The sequence below is a fragment of the Epinephelus moara genome, chromosome 15 (assembly GCF_006386435.1).
Source record: "Epinephelus moara isolate mb chromosome 15, YSFRI_EMoa_1.0, whole genome shotgun sequence".
NCBI lineage: Eukaryota > Metazoa > Chordata > Actinopteri > Perciformes > Serranidae > Epinephelus > Epinephelus moara.
The window spans coordinates 17573931-17580365 of record NC_065520.1 but is presented as its reverse complement, the minus strand read 5'-3'; positions in this window follow the sequence as shown (position 1 = coordinate 17580365).

Genomic DNA, 6435 nt, shown 5'->3' with positions numbered 1-6435 from the left:
ACTGACTGAGATGCTCATGATCAAGGACTCTGGCCCCCAACCTCTCCAACGAAGCTGCTCTAGGGCCAACAGATCACACTGTGATTATAAAGAGCAGCTGACAAGTGTGATGGTGTGGAACTATGCGAGTGTGATCAGGGCATTTCTGCAAAAGAGAGCACTGTACTCAGAACAAACTATTGCATTATGTTTAATTGTACTTCTGACTGTTGTTGCTACAGAAAGTACCAAAGCTTTTGGGAGGTAAAAGTAAAAACCATTCTCGCCAGACGGAAGATAAAGCATCGGCTCACATTCAGCCTTCAGATAGGACGTACATTCAGGCAATATGACTGCGTAATGGTCGGCTATAAAATGCCTTTCCATCATTGTCACTTTGGTGATGGATGATGTCATATGTGTCCGAGATACATAGGAGCTTTATTTCTAATGATTTATACACCATGGTATCTGCTCTAAATCATATCACTATCAGTCCGCCTTAAAACTCTGCTAACCCTGGAAGAGTCTCAAAGGAATAATATCTTTGGGGGAATATTTTCGACTTGTTTTTATGTATGAAAACAGCACTATATTTACGATATCTGCTCGAAATATCAGAACAACATTGGCTATTGGCGCTTTCAAACATGTCCGTCGTAGCATCATGTGCTTCGAGTATGCTTTGTGTCGCTGTATATGTTGTCAGTGTGTCTTTGCCCCGCTGCCTCCGAGACAAATTCCTGTGCATTTATGCTACATGGTGCATTAAGTGATTTTGGGACTGATTATAAAGGGACAATTCACCCAGTTTTTTGTAAACACACCGCTTCAGGGTCGAAGTGTCTCATTCAGCCACGACTGATGCACTCAGACAGTCACCGCCGCCTCGTAAAAAAAAAAAAAAAAAGAAAAGAAAAGGGGGGGTTTAGGCTTTTATCTTTCCCAGTCCATTTTAATAAGCACACTTTGTGACAGCTTGGGTTTCCCCGGCATCTTAGGTGATACACAACTGAGGCGGAGACTTCCAATTAAAGAGGGAGGGAGAAATGAAGAGGAACATGGAGGAAGGTGATGAGAGATAAAACGTGCCGCAGAAAGAACAACACGGCTGGTAAAAGAGGGAAAAGGTTCAGATCTGCATGGCACTTTTTTTTTTTTTTTTTTTATAACCCCACTCTTGTCTGTGCCCTTGCCTTCGTTAACTCAGTTAGGCCTGTTACATTAGCCGCTGGAATGCTTTATGTACTTGTACCAATTCAATTATTTGTTTCTGCGACTCGGCCGCGGCAGGAAGCGAGGAGAGAGGCACTCACATAAATTCTAGCTGTTAATTTCCAAGTAATGCAGTGGCCGTGATCATTTAAGACAAGACAATTGATACCACTGTCAGGAAAGAGACATCTCTGAGAGATGTTTTTTTTGGTTGTTGTTTTTTCACTTTGCTTGCAGAACATCACGGTGACAATCGGTTTAGATGAACGTCCCGGAAGCCCTTTGATTAATGTAATACAATAAGAGAAATGGGAGGCTAAAATGCCCGCGCACGTCTCCTTTCTGAATATTTGACTCAACAAATGAAATTCCCTCTGTCTGTCTCCTCCTGCCCCTCTGTCGAGGACCTCTCAATCGTTTTCTTTGTCATCAATCAATAGACATGACAGTGACAAACACTCCGAGGTCCCCGTCTTCCTCTTTTTTTTGCTTTATTGCTTTATGGCTCCTCATTGTCAGGCTTGCCGACACATGTATTTCCATGTCATCTTTTGGAGGTGTCAAAAAGATGACAGAGGGAAACGCACGGGAGGGAGGGAGGGTCATGAGCAGGAAGCAATGCCAGTTCATTTATGTCAGTGTTTGATGGAGACGGCGATCGTAAATTCGTACGTTAACATGCATGCAGCCGCGGGTCACTCAGCTCTGCAGCATAAAAATTATACCTACTCTGCTTGTATAGGCAGCGATCGGCAGCATCAATTCATCATTTACAAAGTGCAATAAAGGCACAGGGATTAGTCATGCAGGTGCTGTGCAGAGCCAAACTGACAGCTTATGGAGGCATTAGGAGGTTTTGTAGGCTTGTGCTGCAATTTCTCTCCTAAAGGTGCAACCTTAACGTGCATTATTGTGTCTGAATATACAACACAGTGCTCAGTTTCTCCTTGGATGTAACCCAACATGGCTGTAATGCCTTGTTGCAGGGCCCAAGGGCAGAAATAAGCAGCTTGGCCCCCTTGAGTCCCCAGTTCCTCCCACTCATGGTGCAATAGTGCTTCTATAATGGGATATTAATTCGATAATACACAGTATACATTATGCAATAAGTAATCACTTAATGAAACAGGGTACACCCACATAGCAGGACCTCAAGGTGAGGCACAAAAGCAGGACCTGCAAAGATAATGTGCGTGTTGTTTAATTAACACAAAGCAACTGAGACACAGAAACCCTGGGGCTTTGGACTTCTGGGCCCTTGGAGGGGTTGCCCACTTTGCAAAGTTTGTAATCAAGCCTTACGCCTCGTTTCGACTTACATATGTGACTGGTGCCTGTAGATGATATTCTCATTTATCCAGGTCATCGTTATCTCAAGGCAATTGAATCGAACGCAACTGGACTTAGTTTTGTCTAGGCTGGAACAAGCCCAGCCTCGCGTCACCAGGCCCTCCACGTACGGCGAAGAGCCTGGTTTCCATTCACTCTGAATTTTGTCTGGATTCTGGTTCTGACCTAGAAAGCGGATCCGGAATTCACCAAAAAGTAAAAGTGTTCACCAAAGTAAAACTTTAAATTCTGGCGCACCATCGTCTCGTCGCATCCTCTTTCACCGTTTTGACAGGTGTATAATTATCAGGCAGCGATGTTGGCGATGCCATATTGTTGTTGCTGTGGTTGATAGAGCATGCTACATGGCAGCATCACGCACTTTTCCTCTCTCTTCCGCCCCCACCGCCCCAGACTTTATCGAAAAAAGGCATTTACAAACTACAGGTATAACGTACAAAACTAAGATCAAGTGCCTATTAAATAAAACAGACAACTGAAGTAGACAATATCTTGTAATACAATTAAAAACAATAAAAGAAAAAGGTTAACTGAACATGCCGCCCCCATTTTAATATCAGAATCATAAAATAACAACAAATAAAACTTCTGAGTTCAAACTCTGGTTCAAACTAAGCCCACCCTGAGTACAGATACAGGCAATTTAGTTGGTTTAACAGATACAGATACCAGTCCCTCCAGAAAATCGCAATAATTAACGCAAATTCAACAGAAGTCTACAATATTTGCGGCGGCTTGTAATTTAATAAAATTAAGAAAAAGTCCCGCAATTTTTCTGCGTTTTTCCGGCTGACCTAAAGTGGCGTCATCAAATGCGCTAATGGCATTGCAGTATGGAAAAACGCTCTGTATTGAATTTAAAAATTAAGATTGAATTTAATTGAATAAGAATTTGCGCTGTTTACATGCAGACAATATGTGTTTTACAGTCACATTGTCTGGTTTGAGAGCTACAATATTCACTCAGGATTTTTGCAACATTATTGAAGTATTGAAACTAATTAAAACTAAAGAGAACTATAAAAAACATTTGCAGCTATTTCTGTAATATTCAGTATGATTATTATAGCAAGTGATTGCATGACTTATTCTTTTGGAGGTAGTAGTTTAAAAAAAAGCACATCTATTTTCTCCTTTTGTCATCAGCTGCAATTTTTGTAATTTGCCACAATTTCCTGCAAAAAAATCGCCTAAAAATGCCACAATTTTTATCGCAATTTTTATCGACAAACATGGCCGCAAATTCAAGGTTTTATTGCCGCGAGATCCTGGAGGGACTGAGATACAGACAATGGTGTACTCACTCATTCCTACTAACCACCTGCCCAAAGTGGACTTTCACGCTTTGTCAACTATTACCGTTTTCTGACCGCCTAATAATGACACGACTGGGTTTACAATGGAGTTGGTTGATTGCCTGGTGTTTCTCGTACAGACCCTAAAGGGTGCTTTATGTGTCCATGTCTGACGCCAAGGGCCACTGACCAAGCAGTGTTTTGGGACGCCCTGGAGAGAGGGCCAGGCTGTTCTACTTCTTGAGCTAAACAAACATTTACAAACCCCACTGGATTAGATTGGATTCCTTGTGCTTATCCTCACATTACCTCTACACAATCATGTATTTTACTTTAAAAAAAAAATTCTTTCTGTCTGACATGTCAATTGGTTGATATATTTTACCATAAACATAACAGTAAAGAGGTGACAGAAGGACAAGACTTTTCATCCAGCGTGAGACAACTATAAAAAGCCACGTTCAACCTTGAAATGCTTTCCTCAGATGTTACAGTGTGTCTGAGAAATCATTCACCGCCGTTGTTCATCACTAAAAAACAAAGACGCGGTCTTTGTCCTGCACCTTGACCAGAGCTTCAGCTACGCTGAGATGCATGTGAGGGCACATGTAGTACACATTCCTGGACATCTGGGCACATCTTCTGTCTCTCAGTTGATCTTGTGACGACGATGTGAAGCACATTTGGATGTACAAACATCATATCACACATTCTGCGCTCACAAGTTTCTTTCATCTCATTCATGGTCAATATATTAGCTCCAGGCTATGTACAGAACGACCCAGACATTAGAGCACCGGATGTGGAGTCAAAAGAGCTGTTCTTCTCTACAGTCCTCCCAAAAAACCCTCAGTTCAGCTACATCGAGCAACAATTGCTGCAGTCTAACTGACTCCACACACTGTGCACTTGAGGCATCATCACTCTTTTTTTGTGGAACACAAAGTCCCGGCTTTTGACACCTGGCTGCTCTTCAAATGAGCTTTCGTCAATGATTGCACATTACCTGTTAGCGACCGGGTCAAAGTCAAGAATCGGTTACCTTTGTCAGCGTGAGGCCAGGTGGAACTCACCTGTTCATGAAGTGAGAACGGATAAAGGTTAGAGAAGATGTACCTTTCACGCTGGGGAAGTTAATTATTGGTGTGTATCTTCAAGACATACCTCAGGTGCATCTGTTAACCTCGACAGGTTAGCCATTTGACAAGAGGTACAGACAATATCACCTTGTTCTGACTATGTTCTTAGGTACATAAAGGACTTGTTTGTTATATTATGTTGCTGTTGAAGAATTCGTATCATGGTTTTCCTTCTGCTATTATACACTATTCAGGAAATACAGATACAACCAGTGTTGGGTAACCTTTCCTAGGAAAGAGTAGTCTAACACGTCTACGAACGTAATAATATTACAGTTACCCTAGTCTGAGTGGGCGGAAGTTCGTGCATAGATCAGCCTCTCATTGGGCGGAACGAGCCACCCGCTGAAGTCCCGCCCTACCACCTCCGGTTGTGTAGCAGTTTTCAAGCGCACTGTTGCTGTGGCACCGCCAAGAACGATTGTGATTGGTTGAAAGAAATAAAAAAAGCCGGGGCGTTTTTTTCTACAATCTTAAAGTAAGAGTCGGCGCAGCCTGACCTTTCTTTTCTTGAGAAAGGTCTGGTGAGCGAGACTACAGTTACCCAAATAAAAATAACTCATTGCAACCTTACTTTTGTTGTCACCCCCTACTGATGTGAAATCCGACAATAAGTCTCGCATGCACGTCACAAAACAGCAAGCTAGCTTGGGAGATGGAAACGTTTGCATTCAGCTGCGAGAAATATTAGAAGGAAAGATGACGGGAACATAGTTGCTCCAGGTAGCCATACGAAGACTCTCTCAAGGCTCTGGTCTGAAACGCCTGCTATGGCTGATGGCACAACAACGTAAAGGTGAGAATGGCCGTAGCCCTCTCTGGCTAATCAACCAAATTTGGATTTTAATTGTCGATAGCTGCTGACTTCAAGCAATGAAGAACTAATAAAGCGTATGGCTGGATACGTGGTGGATGAAACGTCGCTTATCTCCACCACTGACTTCCCATCTTTCAGACTGATTCTTGGTAAATACCGGTCACAGCCAACAGAAGACTCCAAGGTAACACAGCCATTTTTCAAGCTATCAAGCTTTAGCTAAAGCAAAGCTTACCAGCGATTACACAGACATCCACACAAAGGCGCACTTGCGAAGACCAAATTTTGAGGAGACGGGGTTGAGGGATGTAACCAAGCGGCAACTTCCAAAACAGAAAACTGAAGCCAACACAGAAGTGCCAAAAACTGCAGTTCCTCTAATGACCACTTGAAGGTGGCTCCAGAAACATGTCAATCCCCATAGACCCAAAATGCCCAACTTTACAGCAGTAATAAACATGTTTACAGCCTGGTGCAAAAGCAGATTTGGTCTCTTTAGCCAATTTCTTAAAGTTAAAGCTTAAAGTTACTCATAATTTGGGGCAGGCAACTTTGAATGACAGGCTGTCAGTCGCTCACTGAAATATGGTCACCTCTGGCTCCAAAAAACCAAGATGGCAACGGCCGAAATACCAAACTC